This window comes from Protopterus annectens, chromosome 3.part0 (genome assembly GCF_019279795.1).
Source record: "Protopterus annectens isolate FY-2018-M chromosome 3.part0, PAN1.0, whole genome shotgun sequence".
Taxonomy (NCBI): Eukaryota; Metazoa; Chordata; order Ceratodontiformes; family Protopteridae; genus Protopterus; species Protopterus annectens.
This window is the reverse complement of record NC_056731.1, coordinates 1,776,872,720-1,776,897,127: the sequence shown is the minus strand read 5'-3', so window position 1 is coordinate 1,776,897,127 and position 24,408 is coordinate 1,776,872,720.

Below are 24,408 nucleotides of genomic sequence, written 5' to 3'. Positions count from 1 at the left end.
GAAACATCATACTGATCAAAGAACTGGATGATCTGTATTGCAATATTTTAAACACTCTTTATAGCAGACAGTCTGGCTTAAGGTCCACAAGAATAAATACCCACCATACAGTGTGAGTACAAAACTGACTTTTGCAGAGGGGTACTATGACTTTATGGGGTGTTATTGCTAGCTGGTATCTTTTCTCTGCAACCTTCCTGCAAGCTCTGCACTTACCACTAAAAGTATTTTTTTCTGACTGCTGAGAAGAAGTTAAGGAGTGCACAAGGTTAGAAAAACACTTTGCATATTTACCATAACAGCCAGGTGGCTTTTACAGTAAATTATACCATGGCAAATGCAAGTTAATCAGACGATGTTTCCCCAAGGCTAACATTGCATTCACATGATGAATTAAGATCTGTTTTAAATCAACAATGAAATGGTACTTCAGTATTTAATATATCGATATATTACACTGAAACCATTGAAAAATAAGCACTCCATTAAACCCACTGCATTTACAGAAGAGATTGTTTTTGGAAGTGGATACCCCCACAATCTCTCTCTCTCTCTCTCTATATATATATATATATATATATATATATATATATATATGAGAAATACTGAAAGATCAACTTTTAGTATCTCGAGACTAAAATATCAAAAGTGCAGTTAATCCAAACTGCACTTAACTGAGTTTTATATTACCAAATCTGCTGTTGGTGTGGTGTGTTGTGGTTTGTGTTTGTGGTGCATTGTGGTCTGGGAGTTAGATATGGTGGACAATGTGTGGCTGTGTATGGAGATTTAGGTAGATTGCAAGTGTTTAAGTGTTTTGGGTCAGGTTTTTTGTTTTTTAGTTTTGTGGGAAGGTTTAGGAGCTGGATGGGTTAGATATGTGTGTGTGTGTGTGTGTGTGTGTGTGTGTGTGTGTGTGTGTGTGTGTGTGTGTGTGTGTGTGTGTGTGTGTCTTAGTGTTGAAGGCGGTGTGTTTTTTGAATGTGTAGTATGCGTGTTTTTCGCATGTATGTGTGATAGTGTATGAAGTAAGTGTAGGGTACATAATGGTAGTTTTTTTTTTTTTTTGTATTTCATGGTAGTGTGACCTCAGGGTTGGCATATAAAAGTAGCTGTGGCGTGGTGGGGTGCAGCCCCCCACATGGGGGGTGCAGGGGCCTTGCCCCCCTTTTATGCATAGGTTTTGTAGGTGTGTGTGTGTTTAGTGTCTTAACTAAGGTTTAGGGGGGAGGTGGTGTTTGTGATGTTGTGGTGGAGGCTATATTAAAAAACTGAACGTTGCTTACTGAAAATTCGGTATCATACCTCTCAACTGCACAGGTTTTCCCAGAATGTCTAGATTTTTGCCTCATATTTTTGGTGTGTTCTCCCCTAAAATCTGTCCCTTTCTGGCAAATAGCTGAGGACTGAAGTCATTAAATAGTGACAAACATTTGAGTTTAAGACTCTACATCCTTCGGAAAATTCATGCTAATGCAAAACCTATTATTCTATCAACCTTTTAAGTTTGTAAGGACAATATTTAAAATCTATCCCTATCCCCCCCCCAATCATTTTAGGCTTTGTCAAGATTTTTTGCTCTAAGAGATTGAGAGGTATGTTCGGTATTATGAATTTTCAGTATAGTGACATTCATTTTTTTTAATATTTCGGTATAGTGGGTGTTTGGTGTTTAAGTCTTGAGATACTGAAAGTCGGTCTTTCAGTCTTTCGAGATTTAAAAGTAGACCCATATGTGTGTGTGTGTGTGTGTGTGTGTGTGTGTGTGTGTGTGTGTGTGTGTGTGTGTGTGTGTGTGTGTGTGTGTGTGTTTGAGTGAGTGGGTGCACACGTGTGTGTGTGTGTGTGTGTGTGTGTGTGTGTATATTTTGTTAATCATAGATCAGTAAGAAAAACTGTCTCACAATCAGCCATTTGCAATAAAAGTAAATGGTACAAAACTCTTAGCAGCCATTCACTTAGTCTGCTGCCCAAGTCCAATATTCTACGTTGATGTTGATTTTTTGACAAAATGAACTTCAATGAAATCTACAATGACTGAATGCCATTTAAAACTATTTAAGAAATGACACGAGAACTGTCTCAGAAATGAGTCATCAATCAAGAACCATAACACAGAAAACACCAAATGTGCATTACCTTTGTGATCTGTGCATGTCTAATGACAGTATCTTAAGCAATGATTTCCTAAGCTGAGAATAAGCTAAACAAGCCTACAGTGTGTAGCTGCAGCTACCATATTAAGCTAAACTGAGCAGGTAGATTATAAAATATAGTTGAAATGCATCTGAACACCACTGTACATAAAATATTACATTTTACACAACTTTTGGCATTTACAGAAGAAACCTTTAGCAAACTGTAAATCACCATCCTGTAAGAAAGAATAGCCTGTCATGCCCTTCAGATAATGAACAGTGTACCCCACCTCAATTTCCAGGAAATAAAATATTCAAAAGTCATCAAAGTTCAGTGTGGTGCAAAAGCAAAGCTCATCACCTTTATAACAGGTCCGGCTCTTATTTATATGAAAGTGCTGCCATTTGCTTTAAAATGGTCAGAATTGGTCACAAAGTTTGTTAAACCATCATCTCACAAACGCTGATGTCAACATCTGACTTACACACTTGCTTGATATTCATTCACTCATGCTTAGTAGTTGTACAACTCAGACCAGAAATAAAAAGAATGGTTAGTTAAGGAAAAACAAAATATGGGATAGCTGCAATAATATCTGGTGGGGGTGAAGTTATGTTTTTTATCTAATTCTTCCTGGCCTGATCATTTCAGCCCTCAAGATGTACCTTCAGAGCAAGCCTAGCTACAGAATGATCCCAACATTAACTCCCACCAGTATCTGGTATTGCTGTATAAATAACTGTGTTACTCTACAGGAGAGCAGATGATGGCAAACTTTGTTTATTTTTCATCACTCAGAGGATTCTTAGTTGTTATATCTTACCAAGTGTACCTCTTTAATTAGACCAAAGCAGAAATGAATATCTAATTTGCAACAGTAGTTACTCTGTACTGCAATTGTTACACTGTTACTCTTTAAACATAGCTTACTAGGAGGCATTGCACAGATACAGGCAGCTCTACAGGATACATACTATCACATGCTGCTCTACATGTAGGTTCCCATTTCATTACTTCTTTATAGACCTCACATATGTATTTTACAACAAAATCAACAATCTCAATGCATCTATCACATTTTTGCCAGGCACTTCTTCCAGTTTGCATCTTCAGTAATAAGCTGAGCTAAAAGGCAACATCAAATGTGTCACAGAAATCATAAAATATCAGTTTGCTATCACCACCTGTCAATGTCATGGGGTTTTTGAGTCAGACCCCACCTTTTAATCCATTCATAGTTAAAATGCCTGTAGATCTGCATGTCTGGCAGTTAGTGCAGAGGGCTAAAGCTGTAGCTGTGTTAACTGTAGTGCATGGTTTGATTCTCTCAGCCTTCATTTGCCTGTTGTGTGACTTTAAGCCACTTGCTTAACCAGATGTTGCTGCTAGGTTGCCCCTGAAAAGGCACTGTGTGTCCAACAGGCCTATTTGGCTAACAAATGGGTGTTATTACAATACCTTTACCAAATATCACATACCAGATGACCCTTTCAAATAATGTATAAATGTATCCTGCAGAAGTCATGTGCAGGCAATGCTGATAGATGCAAAGGAGGAACATTTTGTCATATTAGCTACCAACCAATTAGCTATCAACCAATACCTGTGGAACTGCAAGACAAAAGGACTTTACATTCTGGCCCTTCAAGCCAAGTGAGCTTTTCTGAAGAGGTAAGTGAACAAGTATAGATCTGGATGGCAGATTAGGAATATCTAGTCCACATGATATGCTTATTTATTCACCTGCTTCATGAACAGCAGATCCCTCATAACCAGCAGGTTATATTTTCTTTCCCTCATAAAAACTCCCTTCTGCCTATCTCTTTAATATTTGAATTCTGTAACTATGCTACCAATGCTGTCTCTTCTGAAAATTGTTCCAGTCACTCATTAACTGTTTGGTTAAAAAGGAACTCCATGCATCTCTTATGCAGCTTCTTCCACCCTGCATTTCAGATTCAGGAAACTTCCTGAATCATCTTAAAGTACTTTAAAGTTCTGGCATGTATCACTTGCCTCTTTCTTTCCATAATTAGTATGTAGTTCTAAAATGTATTTATATTGACTGGGATGCACACAATCTATGCACAATTTGATACAGATGGTTTTATTGATTTGTTGTTTATTAATTTATTATTTCTAGTTCTCCTTTTGCTAACTGGAAAAATCCTAGCCGGACAGAGACCACTTTCAGGGGAGGTCTGGTGAAAAACTCCTCCAATAATGGATAAAAAATGAATAAGATATCACAAAGGTATTGTATGACAGCATAATATGTACATATGTGTGTATATAAGGGTCTACTACTTTGCAACTAATTGTTACTTAACCAAAAATGAAAAGTAGAACCTCACTTCAGCAAAAGTGCACTTTCACTGAAGTCTAGGTGCCCGCTCACCTCACAAATAAAAAAATATAACAAAAATATGCTTTTGCAGGGGGAAAAGCTCCCCTTGCACCCCCCATGTGGGCTGTGCCCCCCACACACCCCTACTTAAATATACCAACTCCGAGATCGCAATACTGGGAATATTCCCATGGAATAAAAAAAGGGAACATTCCCATTCTGCACTGTATTGTGATCTCCGTAGTCAGTTTTTGAAGTTTCAGTACTTCGAACAAGTGAAGTTCGAAGTACTGAAACTTTTGATCTCGACCATTTACAGTTCAAAGTTTTGAAACTCTGAGCTTGTGAATTGAAGCCATATATATATATATATATATATATATATATATATATATATATATATATATATATATATATAGCTAGATATATATATATATATATATATATATATATATATATACACAGATAGATATATACACACACACACACACGTATATTTCTAGCTATAATATATTTATATGTATGCTGTGACACACACACACACACACACACACACACACACACACACACACACACACAGGAAAAACACACGTGTGTGTGTGTGTGTGTGTGTGTGTGTGTGTGTGTGTGTGTGTGTGTGTGTGTGTGTGTGTCACAGCATCCTCACATGAGTCGATTTTATCCTCACTTGAGCAGAGCTCTTGTCTGACTGCACCCCTGCTACTTAATGGGTGACTGCTGTGCTTTTATGGTACTCAGTTTTTCTTCCAACAGTGATCTTTTACATTGCTGAGCACTTTTGTAAATTGCTTGGCCACATATATTGGGAGCCACTGGTTTCTGCAGGGGGGAACACACAGATAATTAGCATTAACCACTCTCACCAAATGCCTTATTATCATTCACTTCTGCCTATAATACTGCTGTCCACAATGAGGCAAAAATCTCAGTGGTAGGATAATCTAAGAATCACAAAGGGTTAGCATGGGTGGGGTGGCCATTTTAAGACCCCTTGCAATAAGCCTTTCTGAAGCCAACAAATATGCAGAATGTACATATTTACAACACTTACTCATTTGGTTATGAAACCCGACAAAGGGGGAAGGGCAGTAGTAATGCTGCAAAGTGTATATGTTAGTAAAATGTATGATATTCTTAATGATGACAATGTTTATGACAGGGTGGCCATTAATGAAGTAAATAGGGCATATATGAAATCTGATTGGTGGCCATATGATTCTTTTTGTCATGATGTTATTGATTCTAGTGAAGTGGATTTTTTAACTGTGGAATTTCCGGTAAGTCTAACAATATTTGGTATTCCTAAAATCCACAAGGACACCAACAATCCTCCATATAGACGCACTGTAGCTGCTAGATATTCAAAGACTGAACCTTTAGTTACTTATGTGGATGTTTATTGCAAGAAGGCATTAACTAGCAAAATACACATTCTGAAAGATTCTGGGCACTCCCTAGATTTACTTAGGGATACACCCAAAGATGATGATTATATTTTTGTTACTACTGATGTTGTCAATTTATTTACCTTTATTCCACATGACATTGGATTGGAATTTTTCAGTAAAAGCCTGTTAAATGTGGAAGGCATGCATAATGTAAAAAGAAATATTTTAATTGAGATGATGGAAACAGTACTGAACAACATTTTTTTGTATTTTAAAGGGGAATATTTTAAGCAAAAGTCAGAAGTAGCTATGGGGGCAAAATGTACTCCCAGTTATGCTAATTTAGTATTAGCTGAATGGGAAAAGAGGTTTGTTTTCGATTCCCCTTTCAAGAATGACATTATTATTCTATGAGTATGTTTCCTGGATTATATTTTAATCCTGTGGAAGGGTACTGAGGAAAGAACTGTTGAATTTGTTTCTTATTTAAATAACACCACCAATTTCTTGGAATTTACACATAACGTGGGGATCCAGGAAATAGAGTTTCAGGACATCCTGCTTTACAAACATTTGCAAACTAAAGAATTATGTTCTAATATTTTTAGAAAGAAAATGTTTTCTAACATGTTGTTACACTTTGAGCCCACCAAAAGAGAGGGGTTATAAAATGACAAATACTTCGCCTCTCTACATTGGTTAGTGATGATTATACATTTGAAATGGAAATGTCAAATCTAATTGGTTTGTTTCTTAACAGGGGATACCATCCCATTTATTGATTAAAATTAGAAATGAGATACCAAAAAATGAAGGGATTTATATGCACCTATTTTATTAATGAATACAGGTGCCAAACAAAATCTAACCCCTGCAACGACACAAAATAAAGTATTGATATTGCCTTTTAACCAAAAGACAACAGTACTGAACGGGGTTATTATGAATTGTTGGGACTTAACTATAACAAGTGAGTTGAAAAAGAAACTTGCCAAACATCCTGTAGTGACCTACAGTAGAGGTAATAATTTAAAGGAAATATTCAAGAAGAACAAGGACCATGTTATAAAGCCATATAATTCGTTAATGAGTAAATGTAAATATTGTAGATACATAAACGAAGGCCCATACACGACTATTCAAGGTTACAGCAGGACCATACAGTGTCCTGGATGAACTACTTGTAACACTAAAATAGTGGTATACTTTGCCCTATGTGGGAGTTGTCCTGCATTTTATGTAGGGAAAAACCACATGAAGGTTACATGACAGGATGGCAGAACATTTGAGGGATATTAAGAACAAAAAGACCACTAATGCACTTTTTTGCCATAGTGACATGTGTAAGGGTTTTAAAAACTTTTTATTTTTTATTGTAGATAGAGTTGTGTATAATGAGAGGGGGTGATTTTAAAACGTTACTGAAATTTAGGGAGACTTTGGCAGATGAGACTTAATGCCACAGTATCCCCAGGTATAAATGACAGTTGCTCTGTTACTAACTTGCTGAAATTAAGGTTGATGTAAATGTGATATACTATATAGGTGATGTATTTTAACCTGTTTTCTATTGCTTTTACATTAGTTAAGCATTTTTAACCATATTTAATATATGTAGCCTGATGCTATACCTTTAAGAAGGGGATTGACACTTTTTAATTAACTATGTCATTCAACTGAACAATGCTATATAAGGGAATAAATGGAAATGTGATTTTGACTCTGATGATGCCTAAATGTAAGCAGGTGAAAGTGTTAAGTCTTTTGTTTTTTTATTTAATAAAGTGTACTTCTGTTGATGTCTGGGCATTGTGGTGACTTCTCTGGGAAAGACAAGGAGATGTAGAATTTACAGAGTGAGGAACTGAAAGCAAACTAATAAGACTATGACTTGGAGAAAGAATGATATAACAAGGACAGTAAAACGGGGAGGTAAGAGAATGGCAAGCTGAAGAATAAAATAATGTTTAAAGGTATTAAATTTCAGGTGGCAAAAAAAAGCTGCAGTAAAAGATGAGGTGAAGGAGAGTTTAAGCAAATGCTGTCAACATATTCACAGTGCACACACACAATGGGGAGAACAGTTACTAAAAATATACCATGAGTGGAAAAACTAATGACAACAAAAGGAAATAAAAGTGCATGGCAAATATAGCAGATTGACAAGACATATGGTGGAGGTGATAAATTAGGAGAATAAGAAAGCTATGAGTAGACCTAAGAGATGGTCCTACTGTGGATTGACAAATTGCAAAACCGGGAATATCACAAGTGCTAAAAACTAATGCTGAAACCCAGAAATATGAAGACATTAACATTAAGAATTTTTTTGCATATGTCAATTCCACAGCTGCACCAACTCGAAGAAAGAAGAGCTCTCCTTAAAGGAAGGGAGTCATTGTATGCACACACTTAGAAATTGAAGTGACAAGAATTTCCCATGGAAAAGATAGACTGAAGTCATGTTCCTCTATGTTTCTTGCTTTGAGTACTTAATAATCAACGAGCTGTAGTGGAACCCTAAGAGATGTAGTTGGACATATATTGAGAGAGGTTGAGCACAAGTAATAAAAACAGAAATTAGACTCAGAAAGGTGAAAAAAGAAACAGAAACAGAAACAATAAGAGAAAGAGAAAAAGGAAGTGTGAACTTTAGGCAATGCCAGAATTGCAGGTCTTAATCTTTCAAACAACAGTAGTAAGTTCATGTCAGAAACAGGTTTAGTTTTTATCTGGGATAGGAAGCTAGCAGGTTATCTTGAAACTGTAAATCTACTACAGAGAAGTCATACCTGTAAAATTATTATAGCTAATAGACACCTGAAGAAGCTTCACATAAGAGGACAGTGTGTGGGATAATGCTGCCCTTGTCCTATTTCCATGTGAAGGCATTGCACACAATAATCTGAGCTGGTCATTTGACATTTGGGTTATGATGTTTTGAAATTTTTACAAGAAGAGCATTTGAATAATCCTCTAGATTTAATAAAATCCATGTAGACATAGTGTAGAGCCTACACAGAAAGTTACCATGTCCATGTACACGGTTGCCCCTCTGCAGCATGTCATGCATATTAATCATGGTGCATTGCTGAGGGAGAGCCATGGAACATGGTTATTGAATCAGTGTAGGGAGTATGGTGCTAAATGTGCCCACAGATGAGTAACACACTTCCTGCACTGTCGAATTGTATGATAGCAATGAATTTTATTTATTTATTTATTTATTTATTTATTTATTTATTTATAAAAAGCATGCTTGCATGCTGTGAAGCACAGCAGTGCTAAGCAGTGCTAAGAGACCTGCCAAACATCTAAAAATAGAAACCGGATATACTGAATTATTTATAAAGATCAAGTTTAAATGTAGCTGAGCAGGTTTGTGTGGCATGCTGCACTGCTCAGCACTGCTTAAAGGTAGCTCAGAGGTACATGTAAAGATATAACAGACATTCACATAGTCACATAGCTCAATGGTTAGAGTTATGGCCTCATGTGCAGTAGGTGCAGAGTTTGAATACATGGAAGAGCAAGTTAGCATTTTTGTTTGAAATAGAAATTATGCAAATTATTTTTAAATACTGGCCTGCTCTGCTCAGCTAAGCTCTGCTAAGACCTGCTAAGCCCTGCTAATCAGCACATAAACACAATAATATTTGAAAATGTTTGTGCACTGCTTGGCATCACTTGGCTGATTTGCACACCGCTAAACACTGCTAAGCATATGGGTTTTAGCACTGCTCAGCTGAGCTGTGCTGGTTTGCATGCTCCTAAGTGACATGCCACATTTTAAATATTGCCCAATGGAGTGTAAGGGTGGGAAAACAGGCTATATTAAGCCCAATAGGTGGGAATACAGCATAATCCATTGGAGTTCTATCTCTGAACCGTACAATGGCAGGCATTGGAGAGGGTTCACACTTTTGGGCGCAGTCATGAGGCATTCAGGAGTCCAGGGTCAAGATCGGACTCCTTGTGAAAAACCATGAGGGCCAGCTGATGCAGGGAAGTTACCAGGGCTCAGAGTGCAACTTAAAGGCTTGGGACTGGCTGGCAAGAGACCTCACTAGTGCAACTGATATCCCCTGCACAGGTGAGTAGTGTCATCACTGCCATAATGACCTGAAAAGATGGAAGGGGGCTGTCTTGGACACCTGGGCTGAGAGTGTCACACATGTATGTAAGTACCATTACCTGTCTTTCAATAATATCTAATTTTGAATGTCTGCTAAACTGGTATGCTTAATAATGTACTTCTCTCCCAACAGCTGCAGAGGAGAGGACTCACAACATTGAGGTGCATGACGGGCGTTTGGCCAAATTACACCATGAATGCGGTGAGTACAGACATATTTTGCTATCTATAGTCAAATAAGCAAAAAAGAGTAAAGCATTAGCTCTGATTAGGTCTGTACAGTAAAGATTGTATTGCAAAGAATGTGGATTTACACCTCTACTGCAAGTGCATACTGCCAACTGTAGTGCCATAAGTAGGGAAGACTAAAGCATTAACTATAATAAAGTATATGCAATAAAAGTTTGTACTGCAATAATTGTTGAGTTACAGCTTTATTGCAACACCTGCATTAATGACAACTGTTGTGCAATAAAAATATGGAATTATACGAGTGACTGATTGAAGGTTTCTCTAATAAAGTCTGTTGTGCAATGAGTGTAGGTTCAGAGTCGTTTTGTAAGAAATGACTTATAACAATTGGTCTGCAATGACACATGGACCAATAGCAATAATGTCAAGGTAAATCGTGTACAGCAGGATTGTCTTGTTTTCAACATTGCATGTCAGCTACAATCATTCAGGCTTTGAGGTACAGTACTGCAGTCAGGTATAACAGTGTAATAGTTGTACACTGCAAATAACATAATCAGATATTGTTTGTTGACTTCACAGATATTTCAACACACTAACAATGTATTGTGTACACCTGAATTATATGTTGTAATGTATCCTTTGCCAAGTATCTCTGTCATGCTTGAATATCATGCATGTGTGTTCAACCGCCATTGCAGGCAAGTATAAAACTGTACCAGTATTATCAGGTCTTATTCTGGTGCTGGCAAATATCAGTCAGTCAGTAATAAGCAGTGACTCAGTAGCTAAGTTTGCTAAATGCTATGTATGAAGGACTTTTTTGCCACACACAGACCAAGGTTAGAATCCAGTGCTATGTAGATCTAAATATCACAGTATTAGTCATGTAATGTTTACAGGGCGGCTGCGGGGGTGCAGCGGTTAGCGTTGCCACCTCACAGCAAGAGGTTATCCGGTTTGAGCCTCGGCTGGGGTGCCTTCTGTGCGGAGTCTGCATGTCCTCCCTGTGGTCGTGTGGGTTTCCTCCAGGTGCTCCGGTTTCCTCCCACATCCCAAAGACATGCTGTAGGTGGATTGGACGCTCTAAATTGGCCCTACATTTGAGTGTGTGTATGTGCCTTCTGTGGAAGGTTTTGCACCAGGCTGGCAACTCGACACCGTAAAACTCTACTGCCAATCATGAGCAGGCAGGTGATCCGCTGTGGCAACCCCAAACCGGGAAAAGCCAAAAGAAGAAGTCATGTAATGTTTACAGATATTCTCTCCACAGTAACTACAGGTAAATGGGGGAGGTATCCCATATTATGAGTACATTATTGTGTGTTTACATGTCACAGACTGTAACAATCATTACCAGGAAAGTGAAAATACAGCACAAAATACAGGATATAAGTGTAATAATAATAAAATGAAGTAAAGGAAATAAAATGTGTAAGCTTTGGTATTTCTGCTTGCCCGGAGTGTGTGTTAAAGTTTGCTGCAGTCAATTAATACATTTTATGCAGATATCTCTTGCAGTCTCTGCTATTGGGTTCTATCCCCATGCCTGCCAAGCAAGGCATGATTATTACTTACTGTCTGTACAGTACACATACATGTCTCTCAAGTGTCATGCTGTCAAGGAATGTAATTATTGTTGTGTAATCCCTCTGTCACAGATGTATCATTGACATAATTATGCAAACAGCAAAGTAACACTACATCATTCCACAGTACACCTTGGTAGTTATATAGGTCCACTTGATGTTCAAGTGTTATGTGGAGTTGTGTACCTGCAGTTGTTACTGCTTGGACCATACTGTCCCATGTGGATAGCTTGAGAGGTACGCACATGCTACTGCAACTATAGGGTACTTTTACACATAAATAAAAGACAGACCTGTAGAGTAGATAGCAGTACTATTGTCAACTATTTAGCCTATAATGGTATTAATGGACTGTATTTCTCTCTCTCCCCACCCCATATCTTCAAATATTTATTATTGTTATACTTTGATTATTGTTTACTATTAACATATGTTGTTCCATAAACTTTATTTTGGGGTATGTGTTGTATTATTGTTATGTATTAAAATGGTTGCATATTGACATATCTTGTTGGCTATATGCCATAACTGTTACTGGCATGCTGTTAATATACTGTCTGTTCTGTTATTCATTGTTGTGTTTCACATAATATGCATTGAAATGTAAAGTTGTTATTTCCAATGTTCTGACATGTTGTTATTACTAACAATGGCTTTGTTCATAACTAACCTCAATGTATTGCTTCACTTCCATAACTACAGCATGTCAGGGATGGCTGGTTCATGCTAATCCACTTATCCTACCCTACCTCAGCCAGCCATGGCACCAGGTCCCAGCACATCTGAGACCCAAGCTGGTGGTGCCCCCTCCATTGGCCCTGCACCACCTTTGGGTGAAACTGCCTCAGTGAACGGGGCCCAACCCCCCCAAGAGTAGTGGCAGAGGGGCAGTAGTCACCCAGGATTGACTACCAGCCATGGTGTACAGGATTGTTCATAGGAGCTATGAACATTGCCTGTGCCAGATTGAGGGCAGACTCAACAATCTGTTGGGGCCAGGTGGCCCTGGCACCCAGCCTTCAGCACAGCCACCTTTAGGGCAGTGAAGGAGCAGTGTGGACTGCCCATGGGTAGGGAACTCAATCACGCTGCTGCCATCTGGAGACACATGTACTTCAGATTCCAAAACACCCTCCCCATCCAAGGTGTTTATCCTCCTCGTGTATCACACACTGTCCCTGTCTTGTCTGTCTGCAACTGCATCCTCACTTACCCAGCTTAACTCCCCACCTGTACCTATATCCCTTCCTATCCCTTTCTGAACATTCCACTCTCGCCTTATAAAAAAAAAAAAAAAAATGGGGACCTGTCCCACAAAAAAAATATCGCCGCATACATTGCTCTCCATTTTGCATACATGTCCACTGAACACAACAAATTTGCTTCAACTGGCTTGACAACATTTATGTTGTCCTCACCCATCTCTCTGGGGTTTGAGAGTCCAAATTCATCCACAAAATCTGTCAAACTGCACAGCTGTTGCTGTACAAGAAATGGAAAGCTATGGTTCTTCCCTACACCCGTCCTGCACATCCCTACCTGTCTTTCACTGTGTTTTTCCCCTTGCTTGCCCCCATTTCACCACTCTCCTATTACCCCCTTTTTCTTTTCTTTTTAATGCAGGTTTGCACAGAGCTAAGCAGAGCACCAGGATGTAGCATGATGCATCTCACAAACCCACTTAAATGAGCTTTAAAGTGCCTTAATGTTCCTATGTGATCCAAGTTTCAGACCCAGGCCCCTGTCAACCATAGCCTACTGCACTCACCCACTAGGCCACACAGATCTGAATTAAAGAAACAGTTTCCAGCAATACATACTGACTGTCACTCCTTCTTCTTTCATCTTTTTCCTGGTTAGGGGTGGCCACAGCGGATCACCTGTCTGCTCATGATTGGCAGTTGAGTTTTTATGTGTCAAGTTGCCAGCCTGGTGCCCAACCTTCCACAGAAGACACACACACACACACACACACACACACACACACACACACACACACACACACACACACACACACACACACACATGCACTCACGACTAGGGCCAATTTAGAGTGTCCAATCCACCTACATCATGTCTTTGGGATGTGGGAGGAAACCGAAGCACCCAGAGGAAACCCACACGACCACAGGGAGGACATGCAGACTCCACACAGAAGGGACCCCAGCCAAGGATCAAACCGGAGAACCTCTTGCTGTGATGCAGCAATGGTAACTGCTGCACTACCACAGCCACTCTTACATACTTATTGTCACTGCCAGATTGAAATCAAACCTAATGTGATACATGGGACTGTACCTGGGACTCTGATGCAGAAATACACCAGTAGACAGCCAAATAAATAATGTCAGGATGTGAGGCCTGGGATAGCATGTAAATGTTCCCCTTTACCTGCAACATCTTCAAACACACCTGCTAAGGCTTTAATGCCTTTGAAAGCCATGCACATACTGATGGATGCAGACAACGTGTGTTACAGTCTATATGTCAGCAGATATATCTGGCAAATACACCTTCTGCAGCACTGACTAAGAAGTTCAGTCTGCTAAATGCCATACATGCAGAAAATGTTGCTACACACAGTCCTGGGTTCGAATCCAGTGTGTTGCACTTCAATTACATTTTTGTGAACACAACTAGTAATGACTGAGTCATGCATTTTTAATCCCCATAGGTGACTCCTACTACATTATCAGCTACCCAATTTAGCAAGTTACAGACCTGCCGGTAGGGATACACTGCACATATTAATATAGCCTAACTATATCTCACCTCTGCTATTGGCACTGTTGCATAAAAGATGTACTTTAAGCACATGCCTCGATTGGACTGTAATGGGTACCCTTACCTTGGCTCTGCTGTAACGATAGGGTTGTCACAGCTGCCACAATTACATGTACAGCTTTCAGGCCTCCAAAGTGTTCACACCCCCCCCCCCCATTGTGTCCTAGGCTGCAGCTGCAGCCTGGAGGATACATGACTGTATGTTAAGGTAGTTGCTACAGGCTGACCATACCTCCCAACCCCCTATATATATGCCACATACTGATAGGGACACTAATCAAGTGTGAGGGTGATAGGGAGAGACAGATATGTATATGCATGTATGCACAGACATATTTCCACATAGCAAGTCTTTGTCCGGTAGAAGCAACAGACTTGGGCTCAAGTTAGCTAAGTGTAGGAGCATACCTAGTGTGATTGTCAGTACTTACAAGGTGACTCCAGGCCAGAGGTACCTATACTGCAGTCTGCGATTGTTGTGTGCTGCAGGCCATTGGCTCCTGCATCACTTACCACAGTACTGCAGTTGCCTGATATTGTCAAAGGTATTCCCCAGCTGTTTGCTGACCTTAATATGTGACTCAAACTTCAGAACTGTAGAGAGCCTCACAGACTATCCAGACTCTTGCCACATATTTTTGGCCCATTTCACATAGCATTGTAGTTTTCTGGCTAATTAGTAGCAAATCAGTCAAGGCTGAAGTAAATTAATAATGACAGATATTTCAGTTTCAGATTACATGTACAGCAGGAAAGTCATGCAAATGCAGGAGCTGTCATTCTATCCACATTCTGAATTTGTAGGAGAAAATATTTAAAACCTGTCCCTAGTTGTGGGCCTTCTTCCCACTTTTATTCACTTTATTTGGTCAGATGTCCTGCTGTAAGAGGTTGATAGGTATGATGTGACTGGGGTACATGGTGAAACACCACACACTGGGTGACACTCTGCATACCTTGCCCTGTACATGTTTTTGCAGAATATCCAGCACATTGTCCCATATCTTTGCTGTGTTCCTCATACAGTTGTGGCTTCCCAATGTTATACTGTACATTGGTCGCTGACTTGTTGTACCTACTGACACATTTAACCGATGGCCTTTACATCCTGCTGTTAATCTGACCTGTTGCAGCCTGATGTTATACTAGCCACCTGCTAGGTTACTCAGAGCGTGTATAATGTCTGTCTGTAGGTATGGCTCTTTGTGCCCCATTCACTCTAGCTTTGTCCGGCTTTCTTGCAGTAACAGATTGAGGGATTATGACATCTGTGGGAATACCACCATATGAGTACCTCACATGTAAAAGATGTATGCTGTCAGATTTGAACCTTCAGTACCATCACACATGCTACTGTCCCTGGCCTACTGAGCCACACCAGCCACCAGACAGAGAGGTTTCCTCCCTCACACTATCAACAAGATAGAGGAATTGTCTGGTCTGCTGGTATATCATTGCAGACCTACTATTGCAGCAGTTGTATGGCAACACTGATGTGTTTGGGATGGGGATGACCAGCCTTTGCTCTGCTGGCATAGACAGTCATGCGACTGTCCTGTGACTCTGCTGTTTGGCATCTCCCTGAACTACTGTCGTGGAGTTTCAAGCCATGTGGTGTAGTGGCTATTATGGGGCACACACTAGTGAACAGAGCACCTGTTGGCCCATGTGGCTGTTATATCTGTATAAGTAGCCCAGTATACCACTGTAGAGCTCTGCAAGTAGCCCAGTAGCACACTATATATAGCCTACTATATCTCCTTGCATACATGTGGCAGGTCCATACATATGCTACCATATTGTAGTACCCTTACAAGTGGTGTAAAGGAGAGTGACTTACCTTGCAAATGCAGCAGTTGACAGACCTGTAGTTTGGGGCTAATTCTGTCTCATGTAGGCAGTCTACAGCCAATACATGGTAAGGTACAGGTTGTGTGGCCTGTCTGGCATCATTTTTACTGATATGTATGTGAGTTGGAGTATGGTGTCAGTCCCTAGGGCAATGGGTTGTCAGTGAGTGTGCTATGCATTGTCTCTTGGTGAAGGCCAGGGCATATTGGGCATGCTACAGCTGCCTACAGGGACAGCCTCAGGGGTTCTTCCTCTGAGTCCCCCTGAGAGTGCAGCTGTGATGACCTAGGCACTGTTGGAGGGCTGTGTATCCCTTCCCTTTGCTGATCCTGCTACAGCTGTTTCTGCAGGATCATATTGTGTAGCATGGCACATACAGTGAACATCTGTGCACATGTGGCTGAAGAGTACTGCAAGGCTCCACCAGATATATTGAGGCACTAGAACTGAGACTTCAACAGCCCAAACACATGCTCTGATGATGTTCCTGCTTTGTGTGTATGCCTCATTATGGAGTTCTTCGTTGGGTGTGTGTGCATTTCTGATGGGTGTCATCATTCTCGTCTCCAGTGTGTAGCCAGCATCCCCAAGTAAATGGCCATGTGGAATGTCCCCTATAGCAAACATCTGGTACAGCTGTGATGAATGTCAGATATGGGAGTCATGATAACTGCGGGGGCTGCCAGCACACACATTCATTATAATGCCCTGGGCATTGCACACAACCTGGCAGTTAATGGAGTGATACCCCTTGTGGTTGATGTAGATTCTACCCTCTTCACCAGGTGGTGCCTTGATGTGTACATGAGTGCAATCTATGGCACCCAGTACCTCAGGGTAGTGTGCTACATGACAGAAGAGCTGCATAGTGCTGGCCCGCTCCTCAGGGTGTGGGGAAGATAAATGTGCTCTCTGGTATGTGGTAGCATGGCATCCAGGAACTAGTGGAGTACTCTGGAAGCAGATGCCTGTGAGCCCCCCATCATGTCCCCATTTGGTCTTTGGAAAGTACCTGTAATTAGTATCCTAAGGGCTACACATACCTTTGTTTCTACTGGAATGTGTTCCCCTCTGTTGGCTCTGGGTTTGAGTTGAGGGTGGCAGAGCTCACTGAGTTGTTGCAGTATGTCTCTGTCAACCCTGCAGTGCTCTACAATCTCCAGCTCATGTACCTCCTGGTAGGTTACCCTGGGCCTGAACACTCTTCTCCTTCTCAGCCTAGGCGTATGGTCAGCATCACCAGCAGCAGCATTGACTTTGGCATCTAGCACATACAGCTGTAGCAGACCTGCAGCAGCCCTAGCATTCTCTAGGTTAAAATTCACAAGTCTGTATTCCAATGGTGCAGAGTATGGCGAAAAATCAGATTATAGGGTGTATGCATATTTTATACTCCTCTGCTGTAGGTGTACTCTGTGTGATTGGGTAGCTATGATGCATTCCAACTGCCAATTACATCATTAAGGGGTTCATTTGCCCTAGTTTAAGTGAAACAGGGCTCCTCTGTAATTAATATATCATGAGCTTTCTCAGCCAATTTTCTTTTTTTTTGACAGCCTTCCTTGCTGAGCACTGCAGCAGACTGTGCAAACCCATGCTGCAGAGATAAACAAAGCATAGCAGACAGTAGACAAACCCCTATTGAAAGTCACACTCAGCATGGCTGCACGCCACACAGACACGCTCAAACCCAATGAAACACATGGTCCTAAATAAACAAGGCTTAGCAGTCACCAGACACCACCCCCCACACACACACACACACACACACACACACACACACACACACACACACACACACACAAACACACACACACACACTGAGCAGAGCTGGGCGCTGCACAAACAGGTGCCACTGAACTCCAATTAACTTAAAAGTTTACGGACACAACCCCTTTTGATGTTAGCTACGTCTTCTGTGGACACCAACATGGTTCTGTGCCTACACGGATAGGATCTTCAGACACAGACACCCATTTGTGCTATTCAGAAATCCTAGCTCATTTACATACAGATCTGTGCACCATACCAGGTAACTACACGGATTCAGGTTCTGCCTCATTAGCAGCCACAGCAGTCCTACATTGTACATACTCCACACAGGGTCCACTAATGCATTACTGTTACATACTCACAAAATCTGCAGGCCTAGTTGTTATGTTTGTTGAGTTTCCTGTGTTTCTGGAAGCCATCTTCTGCTGATAGTTAACAGAGAGCACTGGGTGTAAGGTTAAACATCTACTTGTTTGTTCTGACTTCCTGCCAAGGTCTGTATCGTATAACTGATTTGATTGCAGTTAAAAATATTCTCTAGAGTCTCCCTCCTCCTTTATCTGTTTAAAACTTTCAATTAGTGGCTGTTTTTCTGCTGTGATAAACATTTCTACTAGCTACTGTAGCTACTACCAGTAATAGTGTTCATTACTGTAATTGCATTTTTACTGAATTACTAAACTGTTAACTGCTTTTTCATACTGAGCGTTGTATTTTCTGTTTCTGAGTGCTCTATCTGTGCTTTTCTGTGCATTTATTGTGAGGCTTCTATGTTCTAGTCAGGCAGCATAGTCTGGATAGTCTGTTGTCCAGGCCTGGTTGTTTTGTTGTTGAGTTTCCTGTGTTTCTGGCAGCCATCTTCTGCTGATAGTGTCTTGTCTTCTCTGCTATTGATAATAACAGGGTTGCCTGACCTTCTCTATCATGAGTGATTGGTTGAAAGAACAGGGGCTAGCAGGACTGGATTGTAATTTCAGCTATATTCTTCCATTTTTTCTGGTATTTAAATCCTGTATCTGCAGGGGACTGTTTGTTTTTGCCAGGCTACAGAGTGGTGATTCATCACTGGGACAAAGCAGAAATTCCCTAGAACTCCTAGAGCAAAATAAGTTATTTCTTACATTTATGTCTTTGAATTGCACTTTTAATGCTTATAATTGTGCTAAACTGCTAATCTAATTGATTTTGCACTGTTATAAAGCTTTTTGTTTACTGTTTCACATCATTTGTGTGCTGTTTTATACGATTCTAACTGTATTTTTCATTGTCAGGTACCATAGTCTGGATATAGGCCACCTGTTATCTAGACTTGGTTGTTTTGTTTGTTGAGTTTCCTGTGTTTCTGGAAGGCATCTTCTGCTGATAGAGAACACAGAGCACTGTGTGTAAGGATAAACATCTGTTTGTTTGTTCTGATTTCCTGCCAAGGAGTGTATCATATAACTGATTTGTTTGCAGTTAAAAGCATTCTCTAGAGTCTCCATGCTCCTTTATCTGTTTAAAACTTTCATTTAGTGGCTGTTTTTCCTGCTGTGATAAACATTTCTACTAGCTACTCTAGCTACTAGTTGTAATAGTGTTCATTACTGTAATTGCATTTTTACTGAACTACTAAACTGTAAACTGTCTTTAAATACTGAGAGTTGTATTTTCTGTTTCTGAGTGCTCTATCTGTGCTTTTCTATGCATTTATTGTGAGGATCCTGTGTTTTACTCAGGTAGCATAGTCTGGATAGTCTGTTATCCAGGGCTGGTTATTTTGTTGTTGAGTTTCCTTTGTTTCTGGCAGCCATCTTCTGCTGATAGTGTCTTGTCTTCTCTGTTATTGATAACAGAGTTGCCTGACCTTCTCTAGTATGAGTGATTGGTTGAAAGAACAGGGGCTAGCAGGACTGGGATGTGATTCAAGCTTCTAGATTCTTCCATCCTTTCTGGTATACAAATCCTGTGTCTGCAGAGGGCTGTACTTGTTTTTGCCAGGCTATAGAGTGATGATTCATCACTGGGACAAAGCAGACATTCCCTAAGACTCCTAGAGCAAAATAAGTTATTTCTTACATTTATTTAATAGAATTGCACTTTTTAACACTTATAATTGTGCTAAACAGCTAATCCACTGGATTTTGAACTGTTATAAAGATTTTTTTACTGTTTCACTGCATTTGTGTGCTGTTTTATACTATATTAACTGGATTGTTCCTTGTCAAGTAGCATAGTCTGGATAGAGGCCTGCTGTTATCTAGGCCTGGTTGTTTCATTCATTGAGTTTCCTGTGTCTCTTGGCAGCCATCTTCTGCTGATAGAGAACACAGAGCACTTTGTCTAAGGTTAAACATCTGTTTGTTTGTTCTGATTTCCTGCCAAGGAGTGTAACATATACCTGATTTGTTTGCAGTTAAAAGTATTCTGTACAGTCTCCTTGTTCTTTTATCTGTTTAAAATCTTCCTTTAATGGCTGTTTTTTTCTGCTGTGATAAGCATTTCTACTAGCTACTGTAGCTACTAGCTGTAATAGTGTTCATTACTGTAATTGCATTTTTACTAAATTACTAAACTGTAAACTGCTTTTTTGTACTGAGAGTTGTATTTTCTGTTTCTGAGTGCTCAATCTGTGCTTTTCTGTGCATTTATTGTGAGGCTCCTGTGTTCTAGTCAGGCACCATAGTATAGATGGTCTGTTATCCAGACCTAGTTGTTTTGTTGTTGAGTTTCATGTGTTTCTGGCAGCCATCTTCTGCTGACAATGTTTTGTCTTCTCTGTTATTGAGAATAACAGGGTTGGCTAACCTTCTCTAGCATGAATGACTGGTTGAAAGAAAAGGGGCTAACAGGACTTGGTTGTAAGTTGAGTTTCTAGATTCTTCCATCCTTTCTGGTATTTAAATCCTGTGTCTTCAGGGGTCTTTATTTGTTTTTGCAATGATGTAGACTGGTGATTCATCAATGGGACAAAGCAGAAATTCTCTAAGCTCCTAGAGCATAATATGTTATTTCTTACATTTATTTCATTGAATTGCACTTTTTATCAATTGTAATTGTGCTAAACAGCTAATCTACTAGATTTTGCACTGTTATACAGCTTTTTTTACTGTTTAACTGTATTTGTGTACTGTTTTATACTATTTTAACTATATTTTTCATTTTCAGGTAACATAGCCTGGATAGACGTCTCCTGTTATCTATACCTGGCTGTTTTGTTTGTTGAGTTTCCTGGGTTTCTGTCAGCCATCTTCTGCTTTAAAAAAACACTGCCAAGCAGTGCATCATATAACTGATTTGTTTACAGTTAAATGCATTCTCTAGAATCTCCTTGCTCCTTTATCTGTTTAAAACTTTCATTTAGTGGCTTTTTCTGTTGTGATAAACTTTTCTACTAGTTACTGTAGCTACAAGCTGTAACAGTGTTCATTACTGTAATTGCATTTGTACTGAATTGCTAAACTGTAAACTTCTTTTTCATACTGAAAGTTGTATTTTCTGTTTCTGAGCGCTCTATCTGTGCTTTTCTGTGCATTTATTGTGAGGGTCCTGTGTTCTAGTCAGGTAGCCTAGTCTGGATAGTCTGTTATTCAGGCCTGGTTGTTTTGTTGTTGAGTTTCCTGACTTTCTGGCAGCCATCTACAGCTTATAGTGTCTAGTCTTCTCTGTTATTAAGAATAAGAGGCTTGCCTAATCTTCACCAGCATGAGTGACTGGTTGAAGGAACAGGGGCTAGAAGGACTGGGTTATAATTCGAGCTTCTAGATTCTTCCATCCTTTCTGGTATTTAAATTCTGTGTCTGCACGGGGCTGTGCTTCTTTTCGCCAGGATGTAGAGTGGTGATTCATCACTGGGACAAAGCAAAAATTCCCCAAGTCTCCTAGAGCAGAATAAGTTATTTCTTACATTTATTGCATTGAATTGCACTTTTTAACTCTTATAATTATGCTAAACAGTTAATCCACTGGATTATGCACTATTATAAAGCTTTTTTACTGCTTCACTGCATTTGTGTACTGTTTTATACTATTTAAACTGTATTTTTCATTGTCAGGTAGCATAGTCTGGATAGATGCCTGCTGTTATCTAAGCCTAGTTGTTTTGTTTGTTTTGTTTGTTGAGTTTCCTGTCTTGCTGGCAGCCATCATCTGCTGATAGAGAACTCAGAGCACTCTGTGTAAGGTTAACCATCTGTTTGTTTGTTCTGATTTCCTACCAAGGAGTGTATCATATAGCTGATTTGTATGCAGTTAAAGATATTCTCTAGAGTCTCCTTGCTCTTTTATCTGCTTAAAACTTTTATATAGTGGCTGTTTTTCTGCTGTGATAAACATTTCTACTAGCTACTATAGCTGCTAGCAGTAATAGTGTTCATTACTGTAATTGTATTTTTACTGAATTACTAAACTGTAAACTGCTTTTTCATACTGAGAGTTGTATTTTCTGTTTCTGAGTGCTCCATCTGTGTTTTTCTGTGCATTTATTGTGAGGCTCCTGTGTTTTAGTCAGGTACCATAGTCTGGATAGTCTGTTATCTAGGCCTGGTTGTTTTGTTGTTGAGTTTCCTGTGTTTCTGGCAGCCATCTTCTGCTGATAGTGTCTTGTCTTCTCTGTTATTGAGAATAACAGAGTTGTCTGACCTTCTCTAGCATGAGTAATTGGTTGAAAGAACAGGGGCTAGCAGGACTGGGTTGTAATTTGAGCTTCTAGATTCTTCCATCCTTTCTGGTATTTAATTCCTGTATCTGCAGGAGACTATGCTTGTTTTTCCAGGGTACAGAGTGGTGATTCATCACTGGGACAAAGCAGAAATTCCCTACAAATCCTAGAGCAGAATGTGTTATTTCTTACATTTATTTCATTGAATTGCACTTTTTAATGCTTATAATTGTGCTAAACTGCTAATCTACTAGATTTTGCACTGTTATAAAGCTTTTTTTACTTTGTCACATCATTTGTGTGCTGTTTTATACTATTCCAGCTGTATTTTTCATTGTCAGGGACCATAGTCTAGATAGAGGCCATCTGTTATCTAGACTTGGTTGTTTTGTTTGTTGAGTGTCCTGTGTTTCTGGCAGCCATCTTCTGCTGATAGAGAACACAGAGCACGTGTGTAAGAGTAAACAGCTGTTTGTTCTGATTTCCTGCCAAGGGGTGTATCATATAACTGATTTTGTTTCAGTTAAAAGCATTCTCTAGAGTCTCCTTGCTCCTTTATCTGTTTAAAACTTTCATTTAGTGGCTGTTTTTCCTGCTGTGATAAACATTTCTACTAGCTACTGTGGCTACTAGCTGTAATAGTGTTCATTACTGTAATTGCATTTTTACTGAATTACTAAACTGTAAACTGCTTGTTCATACTGAGGGTTGTATTTTATGTCTCTGAGTGCTCTATCTGTGCATTTATTGTGAGGCTCATGTGTTCTAGTCAGGAAGCATAGTCTGGATAGTCTGTTATCCAGGCCTGTTTTTTTTTTTGTTGCTGAGTTTCTTGTGTTTCTGGCAGCCATCTTCTGCTGATAGTGTCCTCATCTTCTCTGTTATTGTGAATAACAGGGTTGCCTTACCTTCTCTAGCATGAGTGATTGGTTGAAAGAACAGGGGCTAGCAGGACTGGGTTGTAATTCAAGCTTCTAGATTCTTCCATCCTTTCTGATATTTAATCCTGTGTCTGCAAGGGCTGTGTTTCTTTTTGCCAGGCTGTAGAGTGGTGATTCATTACTTGGACAAAGCAAAAATTCCCTAAGACTCCCAAAGCAGAATAAGTTATTCCTTACATTTATTTCATTCAATTGCACATTTTACATTTATAATTGTGCTAAACAGCTAATCTACTAGATTCTGGACTGTTATAAAGCTTTTTTTTTACTATTCACTGTATTTGTGCACTATTTTATACTGTTTTAACTGTATTTTTCATTGTCAGGTAGCATAGTCTGGATAGAGGCCTGCTGTTATCTAGACCTGGTTGTTTTGTTTGTTGAGTTTCCTGTGTTTGTAGCAGCCATCTTCTGCTGATAGAGAACATAGAGCACTGTGTATAAGGTTAAACATATGTTTGTTTGTTCTGATTTCCTGCCAAGGAGTGTATCATATACCTGATTTATTTGCAGTTAAAAGGATTCTCTAGAGTCTCCTTCATCCTTTATCTATTTACAACTTTCATTTTAGTGGCTGTTTTTCTGCTGTGATAAACATTTCTATTGGGT